General features: G+C 52.6%; 1 long non-coding RNA gene across 1 annotated transcript; it reads right to left on the reverse strand.

Moving 5' to 3' along the window:
* Positions 1 to 6,943: 6,943 nt before the first annotated feature.
* On the reverse strand, positions 6,944 to 18,775 carry LOC134292959 (uncharacterized). Its single transcript, XR_010000043.1, has 3 exons — positions 17,836 to 18,775; positions 14,280 to 17,581; positions 6,944 to 14,025 (listed from the first exon to the last, which is right to left on the reverse strand). It is a non-coding gene; the product is annotated as an uncharacterized LOC134292959 (long non-coding RNA).
* Between the last annotated feature and the right edge of the window lie 204 nt (positions 18,776 to 18,979).

The following is an 18,979-nucleotide window of genomic DNA, read 5'->3' on the forward strand; positions in this document are numbered from 1 at the left end:
TGATAATAAAAATAAAAAACTTTGGTTCTAAGAATTACAGTTCACTCACACATTCTCAGCATTCTGCATCCAACTAATGATGGAAAATAATTATGTTTTAATGCTTCCTTTTAAATGCTTCCTTTATGGAAACTTTTATTCCCCCCCCACACCTTACCCACGCAACACTGGGGCCCTTTCGCCCCTCTGCTGACATGTTTCCAGGCTGTCTTTCTCCTCCTAGGCCCCAAAGAGGACGCCATCTTGCCTCCTCAAGACTTGCAGGCTGGCTTTCTACTCCGAGGCCCCAAAGAGGACTCCATCTTGCCTCCTTAAGATTGCTCCAAAGAAGGCAGCTTCTTCTACTTTTATGTCTTATACTATTGCTTGACATTACTTTTATGTTTTATTTATATGGTGGATGTTAGCACGTGGCTTAATGACCTTGCAAGCTACTTTGGGTCCATTGCAGAAAGGCGGGGGAGAAATATCAGACATAAATAAATAAATAAATGTCTCAATCGTATGTATGGTTAGAATGACCTTCTGTCAGGAGAGCTTGGATGGTGTCTTCCTTTGCGGCAGAAGGGGCTGGACTGGATGACCTTCAGAGACCCCTTTCAAATCTTCCAATTGTATGTATGACTGGATGGTCATCTGCCAGGAGAGCTTGGATGGTGTCTTCCTTTGTGGCAGAAGGGGCTGGACTGGATGACCTTCAGAGACCCCTTTCCAATCTAGAACTCTATCTCCCAATCGTATTACAACTGGATGGTCATCTGTCAGGAGGGCTTGGATGGTGTCTTCCTTTGTGGCAGAAGGGGCTGGACTGGATGACCTTCAGAGACCCCTTTCCAATGTAGGACTCTGTCTGTCTCCCAATCGTATGTATGACTGGATGGCCATCTGTCAGGAGGGCTTGGATGGTGTCTTCCTTTGTGGCAGAACGGGCTGGACTGGATGACCTTCAGGGACCCCTTTCCAATCTAGGACTCTGTCTGTCTCCCAGTCGTATGTATGACTGGATGGCCATCTGTCAGGAGGGCTTGGATGGTGTCTTCCTTTGTGGCAGAACGGGCTGGACTGGATGACCTTCAGGGACCCCTTTCCAATCTAGGACTCTGTCTGTCTCCCAGTCGTATGTATGACTGGATGGCCATCTGTCAGGAGGGCTTGGATGGTGTCTTCCTTTGTGGCAGATGGGGCTGGACTGGATGACCTTCAGGGACCGCTTTCCAATCTAGGACTCTGTCTGTCTCCCAATCGTATGTATGACTGGATGGCCATCTGTCAGGAGGGCTTGGATGGTGTCTTCCTTTGTGGCAGATGGGGCTGGACTGGATGACCTTCAGGGACCCCTTTCCAATCTAGGACTCTGTCTGTCTCCCAATCGTATGTATGACTGGATGGCCATCTGTCAGGAGGGCTTGGATGGTGTCTTCCTTTGTGGCAGAAGGGGCTGGACTGGATGACCTTCAGAGACCCCTTTCCAATCTAGGACTCTGTCTGTCTCCCAATCGTATGTATGACTGGATGGCCATCTGTCAGGAGGGCTTGGATGATGTCTTCCTTTGTGGCAGATGGGGCTGGACTGGATGACCTTCAGGGACCCCTTTCCAATCTAGGACTCTGTCTGTCTCCCAATCGTATGTATGACTGGATGGCCATCTGTCAGGAGGGCTTGGATGGTGTCTTCCTTTGTGGCAGAACGGGCTGGACTGGATGACCTTCAGGGACCCCTTTCCAATCTAGGACTCTGTCTGTCTCCCAGTCGTATGTATGACTGGATGGCCATCTGTCAGGAGGGCTTGGATGGTGTCTTCCTTTGTGGCAGAACGGGCTGGACTGGATGACCTTCAGGGACCCCTTTCCAATCTAGGACTCTGTCTGTCTCCCAGTCGTATGTATGACTGGATGGCCATCTGTCAGGAGGGCTTGGATGGTGTCTTCCTTTGTGGCAGATGGGGCTGGACTGGATGACCTTCAGGGACCGCTTTCCAATCTAGGACTCTGTCTGTCTCCCAATCGTATGTATGACTGGATGGCCATCTGTCAGGAGAGCTTGGATGGTGTCTTCCTTTGTGGCAGATGGGGCTGGACTGGATGACCTTCAGAGACCCCTTTCCAATCTAGGACTCTGTCTGTCTCCCAATCGTATGTATGACTGGATGGCCATCTGTCAGGAGGGCTTGGATGATGTCTTCCTTTGTGGCAGATGGGGCTGGACTGGATGACCTTCAGGGACCCCTTTCCAATCTAGGACTCTGTCTGTCTCCCAATCGTATGTATGACTGGATGGCCATCTGTCAGGAGGGCTTGGATGATGTCTTCCTTTGTGGCAGATGGGGCTGGACTGGATGACCTTCAGAGACCCCTTTCCAATCTAGGACTCTGTCTGTCTCCCAATCGTATGTATGACTGGATGGCCATCTGTCAGGAGGGCTTGGATGGTGTCTTCCTTTGTGGCAGATGGGGCTGGACTGGATGACCTTCAGAGACCCCTTTCCAATCTAGGACTCTGTCTGTCTCCCAATCGTATGTATGACTGGATGGCCATCTGTCAGGAGGGCTTGGATGATGTCTTCCTTTGTGGCAGATGGGGCTGGACTGGATGACCTTCAGGGACCCCTTTCCAATCTAGGACTCTGTCTGTCTCCCAATCGTATGTATGACTGGATGGCCATCTGTCAGGAGGGCTTGGATGATGTCTTCCTTTGTGGCAGATGGGGCTGGACTGGATGACCTTCAGAGACCCCTTTCCAATCTAGGACTCTGTCTGTCTCCCAATCGTATGTATGACTGGATGGCCATCTGTCAGGAGGGCTTGGATGGTGTCTTCCTTTGTGGCAGATGGGGCTGGACTGGATGACCTTCAGAGACCCCTTTCCAATCTAGGACTCTGTCTGTCTCCCAATCGTATGTATGACTGGATGGCCATCTGTCAGGAGGGCTTGGATGATGTCTTCCTTTGTGGCAGATGGGGCTGGACTGGATGACCTTCAGAGACCCCTTTCCAATCTAGGACTCTGTCTGTCTCCCAATCGTATGTATGACTGGATGGCCATCTGTCAGGAGGGCTTGGATGATGTCTTCCTTTGTGGCAGATGGGGCTGGACTGGATGACCTTCAGAGACCCCTTTCCAATCTAGGACTCTGTCTGTCTCCCAATCGTATGTATGACTGGATGGCCATCTGTCAGGAGGGCTTGGATGATGTCTTCCTTTGTGGCAGATGGGGCTGGACTGGATGACCTTCAGGGACCCCTTTCCAATCTAGGACTCTGTCTGTCTCCCAATCGTATGTATGACTGGATGGCCATCTGTCAGGAGGGCTTGGATGATGTCTTCCTTTGTGGCAGATGGGGCTGGACTGGATGACCTTCAGAGACCCCTTTCCAATCTAGGACTCTGTCTGTCTCCCAATCGTATGTATGACTGGATGGCCATCTGTCAGGAGGGCTTGGATGGTGTCTTCCTTTGTGGCAGATGGGGCTGGACTGGATGACCTTCAGAGACCCCTTTCCAATCTAGGACTCTGTCTGTCTCCCAATCGTATGTATGACTGGATGGCCATCTGTCAGGAGGGCTTGGATGATGTCTTCCTTTGTGGCAGATGGGGCTGGACTGGATGACCTTCAGGGACCCCTTTCCAATCTAGGACTCTGTCTGTCTCCCAATCGTATGTATGACTGGATGGCCATCTGTCAGGAGGGCTTGGATGGTGTCTTCCTTTGTGGCAGATGGGGCTGGACTGGATGACCTTCAGGGACCCCTTTCCAATCTAGGACTCTGTCTGTCTCCCAATCGTATGTATGACTGGATGGCCATCTGTCAGGAGGGCTTGGATGGTGTCTTCCTTTGTGGCAGATGGGGCTGGACTGGATGACCTTCAGAGACCCCTTTCCAATCTAGGACTCTGTCTGTCTCCCAATCGTATGTATGACTGGATGGCCATCTGTCAGGAGGGCTTGGATGGTGTCTTCCTTTGTGGCAGATGGGGCTGGACTGGATGACCTTCAGGGACCCCTTTCCAATCTAGGACTCTGTCTGTCTCCCAATCGTATGTATGACTGGATGGCCATCTGTCTGGAGGGCTTGGATGATGTCTTCCTTTGTGGCAGATGGGGCTGGACTGGATGACCTTCAGGGACCCCTTTCCAATCTAGGACTCTGTCTGTCTCCCAATCGTATGTATGACTGGATGGCCATCTGTCAGGAGGGCTTGGATGGTGTCTTCCTTTGTGGCAGATGGGGCTGGACTGGATGACCTTCAGAGACCCCTTTCCAATCTAGGACTCTGTCTGTCTCCCAATCGTATGTATGACTGGATGGCCATCTGTCAGGAGGGCTTGGATGGTGTCTTCCTTTGTGGCAGATGGGGCTGGACTGGATGACCTTCAGAGACCCCTTTCCAATCTAGGACTCTGTCTGTCTCCCAATCGTATGTATGACTGGATGGCCATCTGTCAGGAGGGCTTGGATGGTGTCTTCCTTTGTGGCAGAAGGGGCTGGACTGGATGACCTTCAGAGACCCCTTTCCAATCTAGGACTCTGTCTGTCTCCCAATCGTATGTATGACTGGATGGCCATCTGTCAGGAGGGCTTGGATGGTGTCTTCCTTTGTGGCAGAACGGGCTGGACTGGATGACCTTCAGGGACCCCTTTCCAATCTAGGACTCTGTCTGTCTCCCAGTCGTATGTATGACTGGATGGCCATCTGTCAGGAGGGCTTGGATGGTGTCTTCCTTTGTGGCAGAACGGGCTGGACTGGATGACCTTCAGGGACCCCTTTCCAATCTAGGACTCTGTCTGTCTCCCAGTCGTATGTATGACTGGATGGCCATCTGTCAGGAGGGCTTGGATGGTGTCTTCCTTTGTGGCAGATGGGGCTGGACTGGATGACCTTCAGGGACCGCTTTCCAATCTAGGACTCTGTCTGTCTCCCAATCGTATGTATGACTGGATGGCCATCTGTCAGGAGGGCTTGGATGATGTCTTCCTTTGTGGCAGATGGGGCTGGACTGGATGACCTTCAGAGACCCCTTTCCAATCTAGGACTCTGTCTGTCTCCCAATCGTATGTATGACTGGATGGCCATCTGTCAGGAGGGCTTGGATGGTGTCTTCCTTTGTGGCAGATGGGGCTGGACTGGATGACCTTCAGAGACCCCTTTCCAATCTAGGACTCTGTCTGTCTCCCAATCGTATGTATGACTGGATGGCCATCTGTCAGGAGGGCTTGGATGGTGTCTTCCTTTGTGGCAGATGGGGCTGGACTGGATGACCTTCAGAGACCCCTTTCCAATCTAGGACTCTGTCTGTCTCCCAATCGTATGTATGACTGGATGGCCATCTGTCAGGAGGGCTTGGATGATGTCTTCCTTTGTGGCAGATGGGGCTGGACTGGATGACCTTCAGGGACCCCTTTCCAATCTAGGACTCTGTCTGTCTCCCAATCGTATGTATGACTGGATGGCCATCTGTCAGGAGGGCTTGGATGATGTCTTCCTTTGTGGCAGATGGGGCTGGACTGGATGACCTTCAGAGACCCCTTTCCAATCTAGGACTCTGTCTGTCTCCCAATCGTATGTATGACTGGATGGCCATCTGTCAGGAGGGCTTGGATGATGTCTTCCTTTGTGGCAGATGGGGCTGGACTGGATGACCTTCAGGGACCCCTTTCCAATCTAGGACTCTGTCTGTCTCCCAATCGTATGTATGACTGGATGGCCATCTGTCAGGAGGGCTTGGATGGTGTCTTCCTTTGTGGCAGATGGGGCTGGACTGGATGACCTTCAGGGACCCCTTTCCAATCTAGGACTCTGTCTGTCTCCCAATCGTATGTATGACTGGATGGCCATCTGTCAGGAGGGCTTGGATGGTGTCTTCCTTTGTGGCAGATGGGGCTGGACTGGATGACCTTCAGAGACCCCTTTCCAATCTAGGACTCTGTCTGTCTCCCAATCGTATGTATGACTGGATGGCCATCTGTCAGGAGGGCTTGGATGGTGTCTTCCTTTGTGGCAGATGGGGCTGGACTGGATGACCTTCAGGGACCCCTTTCCAATCTAGGACTCTGTCTGTCTCCCAATCGTATGTATGACTGGATGGCCATCTGTCAGGAGGGCTTGGATGGTGTCTTCCTTTGTGGCAGATGGGGCTGGACTGGATGACCTTCAGGGACCCCTTTCCAATCTAGGACTCTGTCTGTCTCCCAATCGTATGTATGACTGGATGGCCATCTGTCAGGAGGGCTTGGATGATGTCTTCCTTTGTGGCAGATGGGGCTGGACTGGATGACCTTCAGGGACCCCTTTCCAATCTAGGACTCTGTCTGTCTCCCAATCGTATGTATGACTGGATGGCCATCTGTCAGGAGGGCTTGGATGGTGTCTTCCTTTGTGGCAGATGGGGCTGGACTGGATGACCTTCAGGGACCCCTTTCCAATCTAGGACTCTGTCTGTCTCCCAATCGTATGTATGACTGGATGGCCATCTGTCAGGAGGGCTTGGATGGTGTCTTCCTTTGTGGCAGATGGGGCTGGACTGGATGACCTTCAGAGACCCCTTTCCAATCTAGGACTCTGTCTGTCTCCCAATCGTATGTATGACTGGATGGCCATCTGTCAGGAGGGCTTGGATGATGTCTTCCTTTGTGGCAGATGGGGCTGGACTGGATGACCTTCAGGGACCCCTTTCCAATCTAGGACTCTGTCTGTCTCCCAATCGTATGTATGACTGGATGGCCATCTGTCAGGAGGGCTTGGATGGTGTCTTCCTTTGTGGCAGATGGGGCTGGACTGGATGACCTTCAGAGACCCCTTTCCAATCTAGGACTCTGTCTGTCTCCCAATCGTATGTATGACTGGATGGCCATCTGTCAGGAGGGCTTGGATGATGTCTTCCTTTGTGGCAGATGGGGCTGGACTGGATGACCTTCAGGGACCCCTTTCCAATCGAGGACTCTGTCTGTCTCCCAATCGTATGTATGACTGGATGGCCATCTGTCAGGAGGGCTTGGATGGTGTCTTCCTTTGTGGCAGATGGGGCTGGACTGGATGACCTTCAGGGACCCCTTTCCAATCTAGGACTCTGTCTGTCTCCCAATCGTATGTATGACTGGATGGCCATCTGTCAGGAGGGCTTGGATGGTGTCTTCCTTTGTGGCAGATGGGGCTGGACTGGATGACCTTCAGGGACCCCTTTCCAATCTAGGACTCTGTCTGTCTCCCAATCGTATGTATGACTGGATGGCCATCTGTCAGGAGGGCTTGGATGGTGTCTTCCTGTGTGGCAGATGGGGCTGGACTGGATGACCTTCAGGGACCCCTTTCCAATCTAGGACTCTGTCTGTCTCCCAATCGTATGTATGACTGGATGGCCATCTGTCAGGAGGGCTTGGATGATGTCTTCCTTTGTGGCAGATGGGGCTGGACTGGATGACCTTCAGGGACCCCTTTCCAATCTAGGACTCTGTCTGTCTCCCAATCGTATGTATGACTGGATGGCCATCTGTCAGGAGGGCTTGGATGGTGTCTTCCTTTGTGGCAGAAGGGGCTGGACTGGATGACCTTCAGAGACCCCTTTCAAATCTAGGACTCTGTCTGTCTCCCAATCGTATGTATGACTGGATGGCCATCTGTCAGGAGGGCTTGGATGGTGTCTTCCTTTGTGGCAGAAGGGGCTGGACTGGATGACCTTCAGAGACCCCTTTCAAATCTAGGACTCTGTCTGTCTCCCAATCGTATGTATGACTGGATGGCCATCTGTCAGGAGGGCTTGGATGATGTCTTCCTTTGTGGCAGATGGGGCTGGACTGGATGACCTTCAGGGACCCCTTTCCAATCTAGGACTCTGTCTGTCTCCCAATCGTATGTATGACTGGATGGCCATCTGTCAGGAGGGCTTGGATGGTGTCTTCCTTTGTGGCAGATGGGGCTGGACTGGATGACCTTCAGGGACCCCTTTCCAATCTAGGACTCTGTCTGTCTCCGAATCGTATGTATGACTGGATGGCCATCTGTCAGGAGGGCTTGGATGGTGTCTTCCTGTGTGGCAGATGGGGCTGGACTGGATGACCTTCAGAGACCCCTTTCCAATCTAGGATTCTGTCTGTCTCCCAATCGTATGTATGACTGGATGGCCATCTGTCAGGAGGGCTTGGATGGTGTCTTCCTTTGTGGCAGATGGGGCTGGACTGGATGACCTTCAGGGACCGCTTTCCAATCTAGGACTCTGTCTGTCTCCCAATCGTATGTATGACTGGATGGCCATCTGTCAGGAGGGCTTGGATGATGTCTTCCTTTGTGGCAGATGGGGCTGGACTGGATGACCTTCAGAGACCCCTTTCCAATCTAGGATTCTGTCTGTCTCCCAATCGTATGTATGACTGGATGGCCATCTGTCAGGAGGGCTTGGATGGTGTCTTCCTTTGTGGCAGATGGGGCTGGACTGGATGACCTTCAGGGACCGCTTTCCAATCTAGGACTCTGTCTGTCTCCCAATCGTATGTATGACTGGATGGCCATCTGTCAGGAGGGCTTGGATGGTGTCTTCCTTTGTGGCAGATGGGGCTGGACTGGATGACCTTCAGAGACCCCTTTCCAATCTAGGATTCTGTCTGTCTCCCAATCGTATGTATGACTGGATGGCCATCTGTCAGGAGGGCTTGGATGGTGTCTTCCTTTGTGGCAGATGGGGCTGGACTGGATGACCTTCAGAGACCCCTTTCCAATCTAGGACTCTGTCTGTCTCCCAATCGTATGTATGACTGGATGGCCATCTGTCAGGAGGGCTTGGATGGTGTCTTCCTTTGTGGCAGAAGGGGCTGGACTGGATGACCTTCAGGGACCCCTTTCCAATCTAGGACTCTGTCTGTCTCCCAATCGTATGTATGACTGGATGGCCATCTGTCAGGAGGGCTTGGATGGTGTCTTCCTTTGTGGCAGATGGGGCTGGACTGGATGACCTTCAGAGACCCCTTTCCAATCTAGGATTCTGTCTGTCTCCCAATCGTATGTATGACTGGATGGCCATCTGTCAGGAGGGCTTGGATGGTGTCTTCCTTTGTGGCAGATGGGGCTGGACTGGATGACCTTCAGAGACCCCTTTCCAATCTAGGACTCTGTCTGTCTCCCAATCGTATGTATGACTGGATGGCCATCTGTCAGGAGGGCTTGGATGGTGTCTTCCTTTGTGGCAGAAGGGGCTGGACTGGATGACCTTCAGGGACCCCTTTCCAATCTAGGACTCTGTCTGTCTCCCAATCGTATGTATGACTGGATGGCCATCTGTCAGGAGGGCTTGGATGGTGTCTTCCTTTGTGGCAGAACGGGCTGGACTGGATGACCTTCAGGGACCCCTTTCCAATCTAGGACTCTGTCTGTCTCCCAATCGTATGTATGACTGGATGGCCATCTGTCAGGAGGGCTTGGATGGTGTCTTCCTTTGTGGCAGATGGGGCTGGACTGGATGACCTTCAGGGACCCCTTTCCAATCTAGGACTCTGTCTGTCTCCCAATCGTATGTATGACTGGATGGCCATCTGTCAGGAGGGCTTGGATGGTGTCTTCCTTTGTGGCAGAACGGGCTGGACTGGATGACCTTCAGGGACCCCTTTCCAATCTAGGACTCTGTCTGTCTCCCAATCGTATGTATGACTGGATGGCCATCTGTCAGGAGGGCTTGGATGGTGTCTTCCTTTGTGGCAGATGGGGCTGGACTGGATGACCTTCAGGGACCCCTTTCCAATCTAGGACTCTGTCTGTCTCCCAATCGTATGTATGACTGGATGGCCATCTGTCAGGAGGGCTTGGATGGTGTCTTCCTTTGTGGCAGAACGGGCTGGACTGGATGACCTTCAGGGACCCCTTTCCAATCTAGGACTCTGTCTGTCTCCCAATCGTATGTATGACTGGATGGCCATCTGTCAGGAGGGCTTGGATGGTGTCTTCCTTTGTGGCAGAAGGGGCTGGACTGGATGACCTTCAGGGACCCCTTTCCAATCTAGGACTCTGTCTGTCTCCCAATCGTATGTATGACTGGATGGCCATCTGTCAGGAGGGCTTGGATGGTGTCTTCCTTTGTGGCAGAAGGGGCTGGACTGGATGACCTTCAGAGACCCCTTTCCAATCTAGGACTCTGTCTGTCTCCCAATCGTATGTATGACTGGATGGCCATCTGTCAGGAGGGCTTGGATGGTGTCTTCCTTTGTGGCAGAAGGGGCTGGACTGGATGACCTTCAGAGACCCCTTTCCAATCTAGGACTCTGTCTGTCTCCCAATCGTATGTATGACTGGATGGCCATCTGTCAGGAGGGCTTGGATGGTGTCTTCCTTTGTGGCAGAAGGGGCTGGACTGGATGACCTTCAGAGACCCCTTTCCAATCTAGGACTCTGTCTGTCTCCCAATCGTATGTATGACTGGATGGTCATCTGTCAGGAGGGCTTGGATGGTGTCTTCCTTTGTGGCAGAAGGGGCTGGACTGGATGACCTTCAGGGACCCCTTTCCAATCTAGGACTCTGTCTGTCTCCCAATCGTATGTATGACTGGATGGCCATCTGTCAGGAGGGCTTGGATGGTGTCTTCCTTTGTGGCAGATGGGGCTGGACTGGATGACCTTCAGGGACCCCTTTCCAATCTAGGACTCTGTCTGTCTCCCAATCGTATGTATGACTGGATGGCCATCTGTCAGGAGGGCTTGGATGGTGTCTTCCTTTATGGCAGAAGGGGCTGGACTGGATGACCTTCAGAGACCCCTTTCCAATCTAGGACTCTGTCTGTCTCCCAATCGTATGTATGACTGGATGGCCATCTGTCAGGAGGGCTTGGATGGTGTCTTCCTTTGTGGCAGAAGGGGCTGGACTGGATGACCTTCAGGGACCCCTTTCCAATCTAGGACTCTGTCTGTCTCCCAATCGTATGTATGACTGGATGGCCATCTGTCAGGAGGGCTTGGATGGTGTCTTCCTTTGTGGCAGAAGGGGCTGGACTGGATGACCTTCAGAGACCCCTTTCCAATCTAGGACTCTGTCTGTCTCCCAATCGTATGTATGACTGGATGGCCATCTGTCAGGAGGGCTTGGATGGTGTCTTCCTTTGTGGCAGAAGGGGCTGGACTGGATGACCTTCAGGGACCCCTTTCCAATCTAGGACTCTGTCTGTCTCCCAATCGTATGTATGACTGGATGGCCATCTGTCAGGAGGGCTTGGATGGTGTCTTCCTTTGTGGCAGAAGGGGCTGGACTGGATGACCTTCAGAGACCCCTTTCCAATCTAGGACTCTGTCTGTCTCCCAATCGTATGTATGACTGGATGGCCATCTGTCAGGAGGGCTTGGATGGTGTCTTCCTTTGTGGCAGAAGGGGCTGGACTGGATGACCTTCAGGGACCCCTTTCCAATCTAGGACTCTGTCTGTCTCCCAATCGTATGTATGACTGGATGGCCATCTGTCAGGAGGGCTTGGATGGTGTCTTCCTTTGTGGCAGAAGGGGCTGGACTGGATGACCTTCAGAGACCCCTTTCCAATCTAGGACTCTGTCTGTCTCCCAATCGTATGTATGACTGGATGGCCATCTGTCAGGAGGGCTTGGATGGTGTCTTCCTTTGTGGCAGAAGGGGCTGGACTGGATGACCTTCAGGGACCCCTTTCCAATCTAGGACTCTGTCTGTCTCCCAATCGTATGTATGACTGGATGGCCATCTGTCAGGAGGGCTTGGATGGTGTCTTCCTTTGTGGCAGATGGGGCTGGACTGGATGACCTTCAGAGACCCCTTTCCAATCTAGGACTCTGTCTGTCTCCCAATCGTATGTATGACTGGATGGCCATCTGTCAGGAGGGCTTGGATGGTGTCTTCCTTTGTGGCAGAAGGGGCTGGACTGGATGACCTTCAGGGACCCCTTTCCAATCTAGGACTCTGTCTGTCTCCCAATCGTATGTATGACTGGATGGCCATCTGTCAGGAGGGCTTGGATGGTGTCTTCCTTTGTGGCAGAAGGGGCTGGACTGGATGACCTTCAGAGACCCCTTTCCAATCTAGGACTCTGTCTGTCTCCCAATCGTATGTATGACTGGATGGCCATCTGTCAGGAGGGCTTGGATGGTGTCTTCCTTTGTGGCAGATGGGGCTGGACTGGATGACCTTCAGGGACCCCTTTCCAATCTAGGACTCTGTCTGTCTCCCAATCGTATGTATGACTGGATGGCCATCTGTCAGGAGGGCTTGGATGGTGTCTTCCTTTGTGGCAGAAGGGGCTGGACTGGATGACCTTCAGAGACCCCTTTCCAATCTAGGACTCTGTCTGTCTCCCAATCGTATGTATGACTGGATGGCCATCTGTCAGGAGGGCTTGGATGGTGTCTTCCTTTGTGGCAGAAGGGGCTGGACTGGATGACCTTCAGGGACCCCTTTCCAATCTAGGACTCTGTCTGTCTCCCAATCGTATGTATGACTGGATGGCCATCTGTCAGGAGGGCTTGGATGGTGTCTTCCTTTGTGGCAGAAGGGGCTGGACTGGATGACCTTCAGAGACCCCTTTCCAATCTAGGACTCTGTCTGTCTCCCAATCGTATGTATGACTGGATGGCCATCTGTCAGGAGGGCTTGGATGGTGTCTTCCTTTGTGGCAGAAGGGGCTGGACTGGATGACCTTCAGAGACCCCTTTCCAATCTAGGACTCTGTCTGTCTCCCAATCGTATGTATGACTGGATGGCCATCTGTCAGGAGGGCTTGGATGGTGTCTTCCTTTGTGGCAGAAGGGGCTGGACTGGATGACCTTCAGAGACCCCTTTCCAATCTAGGACTCTGTCTGTCTCCCAATCGTATGTATGACTGGATGGCCATCTGTCAGGAGGGCTTGGATGGTGTCTTCCTTTGTGGCAGAAGGGGCTGGACTGGATGACCTTCAGGGACCCCTTTCCAATCTAGGACTCTGTCTGTCTCCCAATCGTATGTATGACTGGATGGCCATCTGTCAGGAGGGCTTGGATGGTGTCTTCCTTTGTGGCAGAAGGGGCTGGACTGGATGACCTTCAGAGACCCCTTTCCAATCTAGGACTCTGTCTGTCTCCCAATCGTATGTATGACTGGATGGCCATCTGTCAGGAGGGCTTGGATGGTGTCTTCCTTTGTGGCAGAAGGGGCTGGACTGGATGACCTTCAGGGACCCCTTTCCAATCTAGGACTCTGTCTGTCTCCCAATCGTATTTGTGACTGGATGGCCATCTGTCAGGAGGGCTTGGATGGTGTCTTCCTGTGTGGCAGATGGGGCTGGACTGGATGACCTTCAGAGACCCCTTTCCAATCTAGGATTCTGTCTGTCTCCCAATCGTATGTATGACTGGATGGCCATCTGTCAGGAGGGCTTGGATGGTGTCTTCCTTTGTGGCAGATGGGGCTGGACTGGATGACCTTCAGGGACCGCTTTCCAATCTAGGACTCTGTCTGTCTCCCAATCGTATGTATGACTGGATGGCCATCTGTCAGGAGGGCTTGGATGGTGTCTTCCTTTGTGGCAGATGGGGCTGGACTGGATGACCTTCAGAGACCCCTTTCCAATCTAGGACTCTGTCTGTCTCCCAATCGTATGTATGACTGGATGGCCATCTGTCAGGAGGGCTTGGATGGTGTCTTCCTTTGTGGCAGAAGGGGCTGGACTGGATGACCTTCAGAGACCCCTTTCCAATCTAGGACTCTGTCTGTCTCCCAATCGTATGTATGACTGGATGGCCATCTGTCTGGAGGGCTTGGATGGTGTCTTCCCTTGTGGCAGAAGGGGCTGGACTGGATGACCTTCAGAGACCACTTTCTAATCTAGGACTCTGTCTGTCTCCCAGTCGTATGTATGACTGGATGGCCATGTGTCTGGAGGGCTTGGATGGTGTCTTCCTTTGTGGCAGATGGGGCTGGACTGGATGACCTTCAGGGACCCCTTTCCAATCTAGGACTCTGTCTGTCTCCCAATCGTATGTATGACTGGATGGCCATCTGTCAGGAGGGCTTGGATGATGTCTTCCTTTGTGGCAGATGGGGCTGGACTGGATGACCTTCAGGGACCGCTTTCCAATCTAGGACTCTGTCTGTCTCCCAATCGTATGTATGACTGGATGGCCATCTGTCAGGAGGGCTTGGATGGTGTCTTCCTTTGTGGCAGATGGGGCTGGACTGGATGACCTTCAGGGACCCCTTTCCAATCTAGGACTCTGTCTGTCTCCCAGTCGTATGTATGACTGGATGGCCATCTGTCAGGAGGGCTTGGATGGTGTCTTCCTTTGTGGCAGATGGGGCTGGACTGGATGACCTTCAGGGACCCCTTTCCAATCTAGGACTCTGTCTGTCTCCCAATCGTATGTATGACTGGATGGCCATCTGTCAGGAGGGCTTGGATGGTGTCTTCCTTTGTGGCAGATGGGGCTGGACTGGATGACCTTCAGAGACCCCTTTCCAATCTAGGACTCTGTCTGTCTCCCAATCGTATGTATGACTGGATGGCCATCTGTCAGGAGGGCTTGGATGGTGTCTTCCTTTGTGGCAGATGGGGCTGGACTGGATGACCTTCAGAGACCCCTTTCAAATCTAGGACTCTGTCTGTCTCCCAATCGTATGTATGACTGGATGGCCATCTGTCAGGAGGGCTTGGATGGTGTCTTCCTTTGTGGCAGAAGGGGCTGGACTGGATGACCTTCAGAGACCCCTTTCAAATCTAGGACTCTGTCTGTCTCCCAATCGTATGTATGACTGGATGGCCATCTGTCAGGAGGGCTTGGATGATGTCTTCCTTTGTGGCAGATGGGGCTGGACTGGATGACCTTCAGGGACCCCTTTCCAATCTAGGACTCTGTCTGTCTCCCAATCGTATGTATGACTGGATGGCCATCTGTCAGGAGGGCTTGGATGGTGTCTTCCTTTGTGGCAGATGGGGCTGGACTGGATGACCTTCAGGGACCGCTTTCCAATCTAGGACTCTGTCTGTCTCCCAATCGTATGTATGACTGGATGGCCATCTGTCTGGAGGGCTTGGATGGTGTCTTCCTTTGTGGCAGATGGGGCTGGACTGGATGACCTTCAGGGACCGCTTTCCAATCTAGGACTCTGTCTGTCTCCCAATCGTATGTATGACTGGATGGCCATCTGTCTGGAGGGCTTGGATGGTGTCTTCCTTTGTGGCAGATGGGGCTGGACTGGATGACCTTCAGAGACCCCTTTCCAATCTAGGACTCTGTCTGTCTCCCAATCGTATGTATGACTGGATGGCCATCTGTCAGGAGGGCTTGGATGATGTCTTCCTTTGTGGCAGATGGGGCTGGACTGGATGACCTTCAGGGACCCCTTTCCAATCTAGGACTCTGTCTGTCTCCCAATCGTATGTATGACTGGATGGCCATCTGTCAGGAGGGCTTGGATGGTGTCTTCCTTTGTGGCAGATGGGGCTGGACTGGATGACCTTCAGGGACCGCTTTCCAATCTAGGACTCTGTCTGTCTCCCAGTCGTATGTATGACTGGATGGCCATCTGTCTGGAGGGCTTGGATGGTGTCTTCCTTTGTGGCAGATGGGGCTGGACTGGATGACCTTCAGAGACCCCTTTCCAATCTAGGACTCTGTCTGTCTCCCAATCGTATGTATGACTGGATGGCCATCTGTCAGGAGGGCTTGGATGGTGTCTTCCTTTGTGGCAGATGGGGCTGGACTGGATGACCTTCAGAGACCCCTTTCCAATCTAGGACTCTGTCTGTCTCCCAATCGTATGTATGACTGGATGGCCATCTGTCAGGAGGGCTTGGATGGTGTCTTCCTTTGTGGCAGAAGGGGCTGGACTGGATGACCTTCAGAGACCCCTTTCCAATCTAGGACTCTGTCTGTCTCCCAATCGTATGTATGACTGGATGGCCATCTGTCAGGAGGGCTTGGATGGTGTCTTCCTGTGTGGCAGAAGGGGCTGGACTGGATGACCTTCAGAGACCCCTTTCCAATCTAGGACTCTGTCTGTCTCCCAATCGTATGTATGACTGGATGGCCATCTGTCAGGAGGGCTTGGATGGTGTCTTCCTTTGTGGCAGAAGGGGCTGGACTGGATGACCTTCAGAGACCCCTTTCCAATCTAGGACTCTGTCTGTCTCCCAGTCGTATGTATGACTGGATGGTCATCTGTGAGGAGGGCTTGGATGGTGTCTTCCTTTGTGGCAGATGGGGCTGGACTGGATGACCTTCAGAGACCCCTTTCCAATCTAGGACTCTGTCTGTCTCCCAATCGTATGTATGACTGGATGGCCATCTGTCAGGAGGGCTTGGATGGTGTCTTCCTTTGTGGCAGATGGGGCTGGACTGGATGACCTTCAGAGACCCCTTTCCAATCTAGGACTCTGTCTGTCTCCCAATCGTATGTATGACTGGATGGCCATCTGTCAGGAGGGCTTGGATGGTGTCTTCCTTTGTGGCAGATGGGGCTGGACTGGATGACCTTCAGGGACCCCTTTCCAATCTAGGACTCTGTCTGTCTCCCAATCGTATGTATGACTGGATGGCCATCTGTCAGGAGGGCTTGGATGGTGTCTTCCTTTGTGGCAGATGGGGCTGGACTGGATGACCTTCAGAGACCCCTTTCCAATCTAGGACTCTGTCTGTCTCCCAATCGTATGTATGACTGGATGGCCATCTGTCAGGAGGGCTTGGATGGTGTCTTCCTTTGTGGCAGATGGGGCTGGACTGGATGACCTTCAGAGACCCCTTTCCAATCTAGGACTCTGTCTGTCTCCCAATCGTATGTATGACTGGATGGCCATCTGTCAGGAGGGCTTGGATGATGTCTTCCTTTGTGGCAGATGGGGCTGGACTGGATGACCTTCAGAGACCCCTTTCCAATCTAGGACTCTGTCTGTCTCCCAATCGTATGTATGACTGGATGGCCATCTGTCAGGAGGGCTTGGATGGTGTCTTCCTTTGTGGCAGAAGGGGCTGGACTGGATGACCTTCAGAGACCCCTTTCCAATCTAGGACTCTGTCTGTCTCCCAATCGTATGTATGACTGGATGGCCATCTGTCAGGAGGGCTTGGATGATGTCTTCCTTTGTGGCAGATGGGGCTGGACTGGATGACCTTCAGAGACCCCTTTCCAATCTAGGACTCTGTCTGTCTCCCAATCGTATGTATGACTGGATGGCCATCTGTCAGGAGGGCTTGGATGGTGTCTTCCTTTGTGGCAGAAGGGGCTGGACTGGATGACCTTCAGAGACCCCTTTCCAATCTAGGACTCTGTCTGTCTCCCAATCGTATGTATGACTGGATGGCCATCTGTCAGGAGGGCTTGGATGGTGTCTTCCTTTGTGGCAGATGGGGCTGGACTGGATGACCTTCAGAGACCCCTTTCCAATCTAGGACTCTGTCTGTCTCCCAATCGTATGTATGACTGGATGGCCATCTGTCAGGAGGGCTTGGATGGTGTCTTCCTTTGTGGCAGATGGGGCTGGACTGGATGACCTTCAGAGACCCCTTTCCAATCTAGGACTCTGTCTGTCTCCCAATCGTATGTATGACTGGATGGCCATCTGTCAGGAGGGCTTGGATGATGTCTTCCTTTGTGGCAGATGGGGCTGGACTGGATGACCTTCAGAGACCCCTTTCCAATCTAGGACTCTGTCTGTCTCCCAATCGTATGTATGACTGGATGGCCATCTGTCAGGAGGGCTTGGATGGTGTCTTCCTTTGTGGCAGAAGGGGCTGGACTGGATGACCTTCAGAGACCCCTTTCCAATCTAGGACTCTGTCTGTCTCCCAATCGTATGTATGACTGGATGGCCATCTGTCAGGAGGGCTTGGATGGTGTCTTCCTTTGTGGCAGATGGGGCTGGACTGGATGACCTTCAGGGACCCCTTTCCAATCTAGGACTCTGTCTGTCTCCCAATCGTATGTATGACTGGATGGCCATCTGTCAGGAGGGCTTGGATGGTGTCTTCCTTTGTGGCAGATGGGGCTGGACTGGATGACCTTCAGAGACCCCTTTCCAATCTAGGACTCTGTCTGTCTCCCAATCGTATGTATGACTGGATGGCCATCTGTCTGGAGGGCTTGGATGATGTCTTCCTTTGTGGCAGATGGGGCTGGACTGGATGACCTTCAGGGACCCCTTTCCAATCTAGGACTCTGTCTGTCTCCCAATCGTATGTATGACTGGATGGCCATCTGTGAGGAGGGCTTGGATGGTGTCTTCCTTTGTGGCAGATGGGGCTGGACTGGATGACCTTCAGGGACCCCTTTCCAATCTAGGACTCTGTCTGTCTCCCAATCGTATGTATGACTGGATGGCCATCTGTCAGGAGGGCTTGGATGGTGTCTTCCTGTGTGGCAGATGGGGCTGGACTGGATGACCTTCAGGGACCCCTTTCCAATCTAGGATTCTGTCTGTCTCCCAATCGTATGTATGACTGGATGGCCATCTGTCAGGAGGGCTTGGATGGTGTCTTCCTTTGTGGCAGATGGGGCTGGACTGGATGACCTTCAGGGACCCCTTTCCAATCTAGGATTCTGTCTGTCTCCCAATCGTATGTATGACTGGATGGCCATCTGTCAGGAGGGCTTGGATGGTGTCTTCCTTTGTGGCAGAAGGGGCTGGACTGGATGACCTTCAGAGACCCCTTTCCAATCTAGGACTCTGTCTGTCTCCCAATCGTATGTATGACTGGATGGCCATCTGTCAGGAGGGCTTGGATGGTGTCTTCCTTTGTGGCAGATGGGGCTGGACTGGATGACCTTCAGGGACCCCTTTCCAATCTAGGACTCTGTCTGTCTCCCAATCGTATGTATGACAGTCCAGCCCCATCTGCCACAAAGGAAGACACCATCCAAGCCCTCCTGACAGATGGCCATCCAGTCATACATACGATTGGGAGACAGACAGAGTCCTAGATTGGAAAGGGGTCTCTGAAGGTCATCCAGTCCAGCCCCATCTGCCACAAAGGAAGACACCATCCAAGCCCTCCTGACAGATGGCCATCCAGTCATACA

The sequence above is a fragment of the Anolis carolinensis genome, chromosome Y, assembly GCF_035594765.1.
Source record: "Anolis carolinensis isolate JA03-04 chromosome Y, rAnoCar3.1.pri, whole genome shotgun sequence".
Classification (NCBI taxonomy): domain Eukaryota; kingdom Metazoa; phylum Chordata; class Lepidosauria; order Squamata; family Dactyloidae; genus Anolis; species Anolis carolinensis.